The following is a 13,711-nucleotide window of genomic DNA, read 5'->3' as shown; positions in this document are numbered from 1 at the left end:
ATTATTGTTATCATTACAGCGCGTATGGTATTGTCACCAGTTTATTACTACCGAAGAGGGCCGACCGTCAAGAGACGAAAAAAATCTATTAGAATACACGCTATTCACCAGGCTATCCGCTTTAAATTATGTCACATTCCTCAAAGAAACTTTCAATAGACTCACTGCTTTAGATTTTTAAAATATTTTTCGGGTTTTCCGTTAAAAATCATCGGAGACTGTTACGTAATCGACCGGAAGTAAACTGGTGAGATATGAAGGTGTAATATTTCACCACTCACCGTCATTTCTGTTATTTTGTCGTGTGAGTTTTTTTTTTTCAGGGACGGACCAGTAGAAAAGTGATGGGGTGGGTGAGCGATTTTTTTTTTTCTGCTCGAACGATTTTTTTCTTGCTGCACAAAGCTTTGTTGGGGTAAGATCGAACTTCACGAACTCCCTAATAACTCAAATTATGTTTTACTTTTCTTGGATTTGGACCTTATTTTCGACCATTTAGACTTAACTGTATGCGCCCGTGATTAGATTTTTCTTAGCACCGGGTTAGGTGGGTGTGACAAATACTTGTAGTGGATGCTGTTTACGTATCACTTGATGTGATTGCGTTGTAGGGTGATGTAGAGGGAAGCAATGAGAACGACACCCTAGGTGAGCCTGATGTCGAGGCACTGGCTCAGGATCTCGACAGACTGGTTCTAAGTCCTGACACTTCGTTATACCAACCTTCATCATCGCAAGACGACTTGTATTCGACTACTAGCAGCAGCTCAAGCACCTACCGAATTGCCTCTCCCCAGTCTTCATCCTCTGGAATGATAGCGGCATTACAGTCGTTTATGGAGGAAAGCTGTCTAGGGCCTCTAGAATCTGTGATGAAAATCCAGTGGGAGAATGCATCTGCTAAAACACAAAAGTACTACGCCAGCAAAACAAGCCAAATAATCGCAGAGGTCATCAAGACTGTGGCCCCGAATTCCCCAGGAGATCTTTAACTGAGAGCAGGTGCCTGTTCTGTAGGTTTAGTGAGTTAGTGTAGGGAGTGAAATAGAGGCTTTATACAACAGGCCTTCTCATTGTTTATCCTTTATTTCACAGATGACCAAAGCCCTTTTTGACAAGGGTTACAGCACCCACAGTATTAGACGATCCGCTGCTCGGTGGGCTGCACGTTGTGTTGCTGATGACAGTACGATCAGAAGAGCTGGGAGATGGTAGGTGGAAGTCTTTAATTTATTTGATCAGAAGCAGCAGATCCTGCAAAAGGGGTGGTTTTGGAACTCTTAAAAGGTCCATGTACTTGTAATCTCAAGCATCTTATGGAAATGAGTTAGGCACTCATTTTCAGTTTTTTTATGTATGTGCCCTAGTTCACCCTTTGCAATCACCCGGTCGCAACCATTTGCGATCTGCTTAGTTGCCTTATTCAAATCTGTGCTTTTTTATATTTTCATTTGGGAGAACAGGGTCACATGGAAAATTTCTAAGTGGTTAGAGTTGGCCTTGTTAGTCTTGAAATTGACTTAGAATGTTTAGTAATCATAGACAGCGATTTTCTGGCAACAATTATTTCTGAACTGCCTGGAACTGCTGGCAATGGTTTACCCAGAACGCAATGCTAGGAATAAAATACCAATGACCAAACTCCAAGCAACCATTTTTGAATTGAAGGTATATGATATTTACTGCTCTTTGATAGCTTGTTTTCATTTTTCACACAGGAAATCACACTCGTTTGAACTATATACACAGAATGCTCGTGCAGAAACAAAGGAGCACCATGATGGCTGTCCATCAACCGATCATCTACTGTGGATGTTTAAAGCTATGGCTTGATTGTAGAATACTAAAAGACGTTTTTTAGTGATTATGGGACAGAAATGTACAAGTTGTGACGATGAAATTTTAACAGATTGGTTGATCTGTGTTTGCATAACTTTTACCCCTTAACTTCCATCGTAGGGTATTTTTGAGATTGTATGTGTTCAAATTTTCTCTTTTACCAAATGGATCACATTCCTGTAGGGAAAAGTATTACAATATTCTAGGACAAGAGCTAATGTGATCATTTCTGTATATTTTAAAAGATAATAATACACACCCAAATTTATTCAAATAAAGAAGTTTGATGCTCTAGAACTCTGAGAAGTTACATGCTCTAGTCTTTCTTGCATCTACAGTACCACATATTATTACTTCTATTATGCCTGGGGGAGACTTCCTCTAACAAAAAGGTCACATATGCCCATTAAGAATCATCAAAATGGTTGTGAATGAAGGCAAGGTCAATCCTAAGAGATTAACATGCCACCACAGTTGTATGGACAACAAGATCTTTAACCGGAAATCATAAAACACAGAAAATTTGATCTGTATTCTTTGGGAAGGTCTGCAAGAGACATACATACTCTGAGAGACCCCAAAGGGATGCATAGGATAGGGATAGGCTGAGGATATGTGAATTTTCTAGGGAGTGCCCCAAGCCTGTGAGGGTATAATCATCATACTTACTGTATCATACTAATTACAAGTCTATTCAAATATCACGATCAATATTAACGTAATCACACATTTAATAAATTAAAATTGCAATCACTAACAGCTAACAATTAATGAAATAATTCGATATGAGAATATTGACCCTAACAGAACAGAATCATCCACAATGACAATGATGCTTCAAACCATATAAATACATCATTATGGATGTTTTATCTACAAAAGTATGGAAGAGTTGTAATAGAACCACTTGTTTAAGGTAATTCCCTTGAATTGCACTATGCACCCCTTCAACTCATAGTGGCGCGCGCTGCGCGCGTGACACATTTGTATAAGAAAGAAATCAAAAGGTGCGCGTTTTATTACTTAAAATTTCTTTGACAGAAAAACGATGTCGGTTACCCCCATTTTTATTTGCTCAAATAGTTAAATATATACGGAAAAATAATATATTGAAAGAAGAAAAAAAGTTGGATAGAAGAAGTTTATTTTGTTTATTTTATCTTAAAAGCCATAGAAATACTTTAAAATGGCGCTTTTACCATATAGTGGCGAAACTGTTGTTTAGTGTGATCTCCTAAAATGTAATTTGTTTTGAACGTGAGCTACCACGAGTTATTGTCTAGGAGATCGGATTTTGGCAGCTTAACAAACAACTTAATTTTCTAAAGACTATAGGCACTCTTTTTGAAAACTAAGAGTTGGGATTTTTCCTTGCGTGATCAGTAAAACGCGTCAACTCTACGCCCCTCTGTTGTGAAAACAAGGTTGGTAACCCCATTATTTTATTACACGTTTTGAAAGCCCTTAACAATATTGTTTATGCCAAGTTTTAAAAATTTCTGGATAGTAGAACTATTTCAAGGGAATTACCTTAAGTGGGAAGGTGATTTTATGATCAATCAAATCTAGAGTACACAATTAAATTCTTGCTTCCAGTCCGGCTGTTAAATCTGCCTTATACTCTGCAAATACTTCTGCAAAGGCTGTCATGCCAAATTGTCACTTTTCCAATTGCACAATAAATTTTAATTCCTACAAGTGACATCCCATTAAACTTTCTATATTTTGAAACAGTTGTTTCGTTTACAAAAAGAACCTTAAACACGTGTATATTTAGCAACGTTTGTAAAGTGAATTGAAGCTGTATTTATTAATTATGTTATAACAACTTTCAATGAATAAATATCACGCGAGTCATCCGCGTTTAAAATTAATATCTTTGCTATTTTACAACGAAATATCACGAAACTTGCAGCGGATTATCATCACATTATTCAGAGGACATACCCTTGTTTTTAGTCTGTCACGTGACCCTTGAAATGAAAACGAGGCATATTTATAAAATCCTTAATATCTATATTATTTGTTAACGAAATCTCACGAAACTTGCAGCAAATGAGTATCATATATTCAGAAGGTAATAGCATTATTTTTGTCGCAAGGCTATTTAATTTATTAGTTCTTGAACCATTTTCTCTATAAGTTCTGTAAGTACAGCCTAGGTGGCCTTTCCGGCCACGTCATACGACAAACCAGATTTTGATTCCGTATATTGTGTCACGAGAAAACAAAAGAGCCCTTGGTACAAAATCCGTCGTCCCATTAAACGTTGCTTCAATTCATAGAAGAGAGAAGAAAATATGCAGATCCTTTTTATAAAGGTAATTGGGAAATGCTCAAACCCTACTCCGTGGAAGAATTGGCTGCACTTTGCAGCCAACATGCAACTTGGCATAGATCATGCTATCAGAATGCCACTAACGCTGGAAAACCAACTTGTGAACCAACTAAAATGGGATACGCTTGAAACTAGAAGACTATTCCACCAGTCAGTTCTAATGTTTAAATTCTATAACAACCTTGTGGCCTGCCCTCTCCCTACTTCTGTTTCTCAACCGTCATATAGAGTCACTAGGAGGCATAACCATAGTTTTTTGCAACTACAGTCTAATATTCTATCCTATAATTATTCCTTTTTTCCAAGAGCTATAAGAATCTGGAACTTACTTCCCAGTAACGTTGTCAATCAAGTAACCCTAGAGGCATTTAAAACAGCCGCTCTGCCGGCCATCAGGCAGCTAAAGGTGCCTTCGCACCTACGCCGGCTTTAAAGCTGACCAACCCTCCCATTACTAGCGTAAGCTATATATACATGTGTATAGGGAGTATTTATTTAAGTTTAAACTGAAAAGAGCCCATATGAAATTTGAGGATGGACCAAATTCTAAGTGGAAAAAGGATGAGAGCAAGAAAATAACAAGGTCACAGACGACCCCCTACGATAAGGCACTTTGCTTCTTCTGTGATCAGCCTGCCAAATACAAATTTTCGCTACATGCTGTAAGCACACAGGCAGCAGGGTTGTCTATCCGGTCTGCTGTAGAGATTCTTGGAGATGTGAAATTGCAAACAAAGCTCGCTATATCAATCGACACTGGAGACGCTGTTGCCATAGATGTCAAATACCAAAATAGCTGTTACCTACGTAATGTCACAAATGTCCTGCGAAGCTCCCAGTACATGGCCAGAAATACCGAACTGACATGCGCAGTAGCGCGCGAGACTTTGAAAAACCAGCGTTTTTCGCAGGATAGAAATCAATGTAAAGTATTCGACTCCAGAATTACAAACCTTGATATTTATAGAAATAATAAAATTCACACATTGCACGGCCTTTGGTTGGATTACTGAGCAAGTATAGAATGTTTGTCCGGCTAACATAGTTAATTTTAATTTGCAGAAGTTCTAGCATTGCGGCCTCGGTTTCCGCATCATTGATTGTGAAGCAACAATTGCACGGCCTTGATTTCGAATCCCGAACAATGAAACAGTGACATATCCTTTTTTAAACGTTATTTCAAAGTTTTAGCTTCGGTTTTGCCACTAAAATCAGAGCGATTTTATCAATGATTGCGTCGCGAATGTCGCACGTGTGTCCTTGTATCGAATACTTCTCTAATACCGCGAGAGTACACGAGAAAACGGTGTTTTGTTCGACTCCTCGAGTGCTGATCGCCGCCATATTTGCTGAAAATGTTCTAGGCGTGTTCGCTTTATGTTGTCATTCTATGCCGAGAGAGCCTAGTAATGAGGAACCTCCAATACCATAGCAATCATAGCAACAAGTTTGTCAAGTTGTTTTCGCGCGAGTCACTTTTTGTTTTGCTTCAATCAAGTCCTATGAAAACAAGATGTCATAGGAGATCAAAGGTAAAATGTCAGACTCTAAGCCATCTATGGTTTTTCTGACAGAATCACAAAACTCTAAGCTAAATCTACGTTAGGGATCAATTGCAAAACGCAAACAAAGTTGTGTTCTGGCCCAAGATTAATATCGGACTTCCGATGTTAAGTGCGAAACTACTTGTAAGATTAGGTTCATTGACCTGTTCAACGGAAATGTTCCTGGGGATGCTTTTCTCATAGAGACAGAAAACGTCTTGAGTCACGATAAAATTTAGCATTTACGCCAAGACTTTTACAAGCATCACTACAACAGCTAAATGTGCACCATCTAATCCATCTACACCATCCGGCATTCTCGTGTCAAGTTCTGCTGAATCTAGTAACGCTCTCCATCTATTTCTGAATCTAGCATAACTTCTTCTTGTAATTTCTGCTATATTTAACAAATTTATTGTACACTTTGTATAATATTCTTTGTAAATAATATTCAGCCCTTTTATAGGCTGGTAAGATATTTATTAAATCTATATCTGACACAAGGACAGCAGGTAATGTGGTAAAGGTTCTGCAAAAGAAATCAACATCCAACTATAACTAGGATATTCCAGTGTTTGTTTGCTTTGAATAACTGACGTAGAATAGGAACTGTTTCTGCCCTCTGACAAATTTAATTTTATAATTTTCTGAATATAATCAAATTGACAGATGTACATGTACGCACTGATTTCATGCTTAACGTCGTTCATACCAAATGCAATCAGATGAATGAATCGTACGTCGAGAAAACCCCTCCAAAGCACCAGGTATTCTAACTACACGTGGTTGTCAAATAGAATTGATTATCAACTTAGTTGCACTGAAAGACTTTGCGAAGATAGGTCGCCTTACCGATGAAACTTCCACCAAATCCAGCCGAGGGCAAGGGGCCCTAATACGGCGGATAACGTTAAAACCTCGTCGGGAGCAACGTGCCCTAAAACGACGAAAAGCTAGTCGGCAGGTTAACTCGCTTCTCCCTGATTACAACTAAGTTCTTACCTTTTTTTTGGTAATTTGGCGTGAGGTGATCAGCCTTTCCACTTCCCAGAGCTTTCCTTTCCCTTTAACTTGTCTTTATATGACAATAGGACTTAAATCAAGGCTCGTTAACTGATTTAATGTAGCGTAAGAGCCAATCTTCCGTCTTTTCGCCATTTTATAAACAAACGCGCCGTTCGGAAAATAAGCCAATGACAGACCAGAAAAAACAATCAGTTGATTGGCAAGCGCGCGAGCTCGAACATAACATCAAAATGGCTTCCGGTTCGGTATTTCTGGCCATGACTCAACAAGTGATAATGATGCCGTGATAGCTGGTAGAATGGAGTTCTTAGATATAACTAAGAAGGCTTTGAGAAAGGGGAAACCTTTGAATATGGCAGAACTTGAGACTCTATATACAAATGTTCTTCGCGAAAATGATGCAGAAAATCCATCATGCACCTGAAAGACCCTTGAGCAACTAGTTGCAAGTCATATTCCGGATGTTGAGTTTCACAGGCGCCGAAACAAGTTAATGAGCCAGAAAGACTGACTATCAAAGAAACTCGTGATAACTCCGTGATATCAATCGAGAAAGACTGTTTCACAGACGCCGAAATGAAAGTAATTTATGATGCTGCAGTACTCCTTCGCAAGCGCATAAACAACAGCGAGAGCTTGATCTTCACTGGACGGTTTGACGACCTTGGTGAAATGCACCTTCCAAAGCAGCTCCATTGCTATTTCAGATGGGTAATACACGGTCCTATGGATTTCGCTTCGGGTGAGTGCACAACGTTTTTAAAAGCAGCATTCTGTGGGATATTTTCGTGATAATTACATAAACTATTGAAATGTCGTTTTTTAATCCTAGATAAAAAGCTCAGTGAGGTCTACAAGCGGGCAGTCATCCTGAGACAAAGCACCATCTCGATGACCGCCTTACTGACCGCCAGGTGAAGAACAGGAAGTCTGAGGTATTTTTAGTTTGGTTTTTAACGCCCTTCGAATAAATGATATATATTTTTTTCATTTATTTATTTATTCTATTTTCATGTTGTTTTAAGGTATTTCGGACACCAAAAGAAATGACACAACAGCTTGGCATTGGTTTGGCAATACATCAGTGTATTAGGAGCAAATCGATCGTTAATATGCTGCATGGATTCGGGATGTCGGTAGAATACAATCGTATTCTAAGAGCTGAATCCCAAATTCAAAAGTACGTGGTCCAGCGCATGGAACAGAGAAGTGGCCTGTTCATCCCGCCGGACGTTGTACCTGGAAGCCACATCTTTATTGCTGCAGACAACGTGGATTTTTCCGAAGACATGAGGAAATACGACTAGGATTCTACACCAAAGCTCAGGTGAATTACTTAAAGTAACACTCTCACAATATACATTATTTTGCAGTATTAATTACAGCTTTCATTTTAGTTGTTACCATAGATTGGATTCGACGAGAAGCAACGATCGCTCTGTTAAAGACCTTCCCCAGACAACAATGCTAGAATGCCCTGCTCCTAAAACCCCGAAAAGTCCTACCTACCCTTCCTCTAGCTTCAGTGTGGAGGATCTTCCAATAACAGTTATGTTGAAGGATTTCGCTTGGCTCCTTGTGCGCAATCTTACGCACTTTCCAGTTGAAGATGCTAATGGAGGGATGAGCCCATCTCAAGTGCATGTCTGGGCGGGATTTAATTCCCTTGTTAATGAATGCCAGCCCCTCACCAGGATCGGAGCTCCACCGCTACTAGCAGCCCCTGCCCACGTATGGTCTCACCGCTCTCATGCAGGTATAGGCTTAGTAAGCAAAAGTAAAACTAATCAAAATTCAATCCAAAGTAACAAATAATACTATGAATTGCAGGCTAAAGGAATCACTGCTCATGTCATGGGCTTCGGTCTCTAGCTCAGCTCAGAACAAGTCCTCTCCCAAGTGACGAGAGCCACAGTGGTGTAGCGAAATTTGTTTGCCAGGTCTTGGTCCCGAAGACAGAAATCTTCCCCCTGAAGGAATTGCGATGGTGGCTTTTCACCAAGAAACAAGCCAGATCGCAACAGCTTCCCCCCACTGACGCAACCTTGCATCAAGCTGTTCTTCGAGGGCATTATCAGCTACTCGTCTGGAACAACGATAACAGTTGCCAACCCAGTCTTACCATCACCAGAGAAGTATGGGTGGAAATGGAACGATGGCGACAAGGTGTGGGACCCGGTTATGATCACATCACCTCCTGCCCCACAGGCCATTATCCAGTTAGTCAAGTGTAAATGCGCCAAGGACAAGTGCGTCACAAACAGGTGCCAGTGCAAGAAGTCGGGTTTGAAGTGCACAGATCTCTGTGGTTGCTCAGCCAATGGGGAAGACTGTCAAAACAAGTCGGGCAACAATGATGAGGAAGACAATGAAGAAGAGAGTGATTATGATGATGACGACGATGATGATGGCAGCGATCATGTATCCGATTCAGAGTCTGAGGGCAAGTAACACTGATGATATTTATCAGGAATTTTGATTGAGACAAGGCCTACATTTGATGTATAGTAGTAGAGGGCATTTCATGTAATCCACTGTGTATTCCGTTCTATAGGGCATTTAACATAGAATTCAAACTTTTATCCAGGTATCAGGTAATGGCTGCTCTTGGTAAACGCTCTTCAAAAAAATTAAACAATTCTCCAAGCAGCACGCCACTCAAGCCTAAAACCAAATAAGAAAAGGCAGAAAACAACGGTCCGACAGATATGGAGAAATTAATGACGATCATGGAACAGATAAATACAAAACTGGACAAATTGGAAGTTATCGAAGCAAGACTCACGCACGTGGACGAAGAGATTCGTGAACTGAAAATTTCTGTGGAGTCTGCGCATGAAAAAACTGAGACAGTAGAAAAAAAACGCAACTGACCCAAGAGAGAGCATTAAACGATCTTGGAACTCAAGTGAATAATACAAGTGCGTTAATAAAGGATTTAAAGCATGAGCTTGTTGACCTCAAAGCGCAGTCCATGCGAAACAATCTGATATTTTACAACATGAATGAATGCGCGGAGGAAGACCCATTTGCTGTTGCACAAAAAGTCCTGGTCACTAACTTTAAATTTAAAGATGAAGAAGTAAAAGCAATTGAAATTGAGCGAGCCCACCGCATTGGTAGACGGGACCCGAAAAAGGACAAGCCAAGGCCTCTTATCGCGAGGTTTTTGAGATTTCAAGACAGAGTCCATCCGACGATTGGCCTATCGACTTAAAGGCACCAACATTGCTGTGGCCGAACAATTCCCAAAAGAAATTGCCGCTGAACGAAAAGAGCTCTATCCCATAATGAAAACTGCAAAGATGAAGGTCATAAAGCAATAATGGTAAAAGACCAACTCATTATAAATGGCCAGGTGTACAGAGGTTAAACGATATATATTCTTCTTTCGACACAATGATGGGTGGAATCCTTTTCTATCGACATAATGATGGGTGAAGATATTTTATGTCACCATTGTAATTATAGTTGTTAGAAAGATACTAGCATTTTGTGTCAATTATTTCATCAAAAATTCCATCTTAGACCTAAATGCCTTCAATTACCGAGTCGAGAAATAAACACCCTAAATGCTTCTCAATTTACATGTAAAGTATGTATTCATTATTGTTTCCCTCTTTCAGATCTTGACTCAAGTGATTTTAATATTGCACTTAGCAATCGTTTTACTGAGCGAGATTTAGAAAAACTAGATAATTTGGCTTTAAATCCGTTTTCAGCATTTGATAAAGATAATGATAGAGTAAATAGCTTACTCAATCCGGATAATAACCTTATAACCCCTGACGTTTTTAAAGGTAGTAATTATCACACAACTGATCAGTTTGTCAATATCGATAAATCATCTGGCATGTGTAAAAAAGAGATATCCTTTATACACCTAAACTTAAGATCAATCAAAAATAAGCTTGATTCATATTTGTTGTACCTAAATAACGTTGTTAGAAGACGGTAATGATGAATATTTTACACTTCCGGGATATAACCTTACGGCTATCAACAGGAAAGAAAAGAATGGCAGTGGCGTTTGTTTCTACACCAAATCTGATTTAGACATAAAAATACGTACTGATTTGAATGAAAATAATGACAACATAGAGTTTATTGTTTATTGAAATTATTCATGGAAATCGTAAGAATGCAATTGCCGGGGTAATTTATAGACCACCTAATAATAAATATGATGCATTTGAGGAAAGTCTTAGTAGAATATTATTAAAAGCTGAATCTAAACCATGTCACCTAATGGTGTAACTACCTCCCCGCGTAGTTTTGGTTTTCCTGTGTTAGGCCCGGTTACTTAGTAAGACACGAGTCAACATCAGCCACACAAGCCGTAAGTAATGTATTATTATTTCACATTTTCATGTACTCGCTTACATTAGTTGACTTTCTTTCTATACTTAAACTTTTGTATTGTAGTTTGACGGGTTCCTAGAGGGTTCCTAGAGGATTCCTAGAGGTTTATTATTGTTGAGAGTTTTACAAACAGAAACAAAAAACTGTGCTTGTTAGTTGCACTGTCAAGACGACAGTTACAGTCAAAGACTTGTCTTGTTTTATGAAGTCAAAAGAACGTTGTTTCTACGAAACAAAATGAGTTTTGCGAACGGGGAATCCGAAGAAAGTGTCGAAGCTACATCGAGTTTTCCCGCCAATACACCAAAAACACAGGGTACCCAAGAAGAACCAATTGAGCTCCCGCAGCGTGAGCGCAGATTTACCGACAAGGGAATGGAATTTTTCAGTTCCTTAAAAAGGAAAACAGCTTTAGAAAATGGGAGAGTGTTTTGATGCGTTTGTCAAATTCGAGGACAAAATCGACCCTTTGTAAGGGACGGACTGAAATCGATAAAAACGTGACCTTGTTGTCGGCATCAGTATACAACACGATGGACTCGTGTGTAGCGATGGCGAGCAATTCCGAAGAAATTACTGAAATAACAGAGATGCGTAAGGCTCTAAAAAATAAATTTACGGAAATGAAAGCAAAAGCCCAGTTCCATTCCAGTAGGATAGGTGCGAACGCAGAAACCTTCTCAACTACCACATCACTTAAAACTAACAGCACTCTCAGTAGCAGACGTAGTCTCACGGAGCTAAGAGCAAAGAAAGCGGCCCTTAGAAAAAGGATGGAATTTTCTACCTTGATCGCCGAGCAGGAAAGTAGATTACAACAGCTGAAACTTTGTCAAGAGCTCGAAGAGATCAGCGCACAAGAAGTATTCCAGAGGGTTATTGAGTCAGAAGACATTCTAGAACCACCGATCGAGTAAGTTGACAAGCCAAAAGGGGGCCCCGCCGAGCTAACCCCGCAACAAGTAGTTCTCCCTCAGGCAGAGTCCTCGAGCGAAATGCGCCACACCCAAGCCATGAAAGACATGCCCTTAATGTTCCTGTACCTCCTCCCATTCTCACGGGCATGCGCGACAGTCTCGCCACAGGTAACCCGCAACAAGTAGTTCCCCCTCAGGCAGAGTCCTCGAGCGAAATGCGCCACACGCCACACCCAAGCCATGAGGGACATGCGCTTAATGTTCCGGTACCTCGCCTCAGTCTAACGGCATGCGCGACAGTCTCGCCACAGGTAACCCGCAACATGTAGTTCCCCGCAAGCAGAGTCCTAAAGCAAAGTGCGCCACGCGCGACACCCAAGCCACGAAAAGCATGTGTTTAAGGTTCCTGTTCCTCGCCCCAGTCTCACGAACAAGTGTCTCGCCACAGGAAGCCCACAAGATCGAGATTCCGGGAAAATCTCAAGCCGAGCCGCATCAAGCCATCGGCAATGATTTATATGAAATTCCAACACCCAGATCAAGTACCTTATTTGCCCACGCAGCAGTCAAAACTCCTGCGAGATTTGTAGTAGAAACGGAAACCTCTTCTTTGGCTTCAGAAGACCCCCAAAAGACAAGCAAGGAAGAGAAGAATGGTGACGCAAGTCAGTCCCCGCCTGTTTTAGTAGGATCCAGTGCCCCTCCATCCACGAAGACCTCTCTGATTGATCCTTACCCACTAAGTTCCTTTGGGAACCCTCCTGCGTTCTACCCACCTCACTCGCCTATGCAAATTTCCCTTTCGTAAACGGTCGTTGCCAATTATAACGGTCGTTGTCATTCCTGAGAACGGTCGTTGCTATTTTAAACCGTCGATACCAAATCGAAAACCAACCGAACCGATGACATCCTTCGTGACTAGTTGGAGAGTGATTTACGCTCAAGAGTGTTGTATGACGTCATTATTTGGATGGCTTAAGATGGCGGACAGACCCGATTTTCTCAAAGATCTAATATCTTCAGCTATAAAAGAAGTGCATTCGAAAAAGAGATCGTTTGAATTATCCGAAATTACAGATGAGTATTTTTTGTCATCGCTCCCAGATGATTCTTTTTACTACCTGAAGTCAATTTCAGGAAATAGAGATAGAAGAAAACCTGGAGCTATGGATATCTGAGTACGAAGTCATTAATAACGTTTCCATCAAGCTCAAGACAAAGAAAAACCCCACGAGTGGCTACGTGCTTCAGAATTATTATAGGTGTCAGCATAATACTCGCAACTGGAGCCCAAGTAAGGACCCACAGAAAAAATTACATATCAATCCCTCTGATAGAGTGAAAAACACCAACTTTTCCTTCCAGATGATTGTCAAATCGGACAACAAGGGGTGCTGCTCGTTGGATATTGAGTGGGAGCACAACCACTCCCTTGAAACTTTGGAGGTATCAAACTTTCTGGACCCGACTCCTGAGTGTACAGAAAGAGTATCGAAAACGTATGAAAGTGGGCATACACTTTCAACTGCAACTGCAAGACAACAATGCTTGAAAGAGCTCAAGGAATCATGTAATGACGATTTGGAATTTCATCGAAAGAAGGTTAATCGAGCAGTTATGCCAAGAGGAAGGGACTTTAGCTACCTTTACACACAATATGGCAAGGATAGGTATGGAGGACAAGG

At 40.3% G+C, this 13,711-nt stretch overlaps 2 long non-coding RNA genes across 4 annotated transcripts in view; one reads left to right on the top strand and one right to left on the bottom strand.

Annotated features, from left to right (window-relative positions):
• The window catches only part of LOC116608146, a 30,694-nt gene extending 23,833 nt beyond the window's left edge, over positions 1-6,861 (bottom strand). Inside the window, exons 1-2 of one of the 3 annotated variants that reach the window (XR_007312569.1) lie at positions 6,724-6,861; positions 780-867 (exon numbers count right to left, since the gene is read on the bottom strand). This is a non-coding gene — a long non-coding RNA (uncharacterized LOC116608146). Of the gene's footprint in view, positions 1-779; positions 6,251-6,723 lie in introns of all 3 variants that reach the window. The other 2 variants (XR_007312567.1, XR_007312568.1) reach the window with 2 other exon arrangements.
• Positions 6,862-7,349: 488 nt separating this feature from the next.
• On the top strand, positions 7,350-13,333 carry LOC5508803. Its single transcript, XR_004295099.2, has 4 exons — positions 7,350-7,489; positions 7,580-7,682; positions 7,773-8,503; positions 8,578-13,333. It is a non-coding gene; the product is annotated as an uncharacterized LOC5508803 (long non-coding RNA).
• Positions 13,334-13,711: the final 378 nt, after the last annotated feature.

Source organism: Nematostella vectensis, chromosome 8 (genome assembly GCF_932526225.1).
Source record: "Nematostella vectensis chromosome 8, jaNemVect1.1, whole genome shotgun sequence".
In the NCBI taxonomy this organism is placed as follows: Eukaryota; Metazoa; Cnidaria; class Anthozoa; order Actiniaria; family Edwardsiidae; genus Nematostella; species Nematostella vectensis.
Note: the sequence above shows the minus strand (reverse complement) of the source record. Positions and strands in the feature narration are given on the sequence as shown.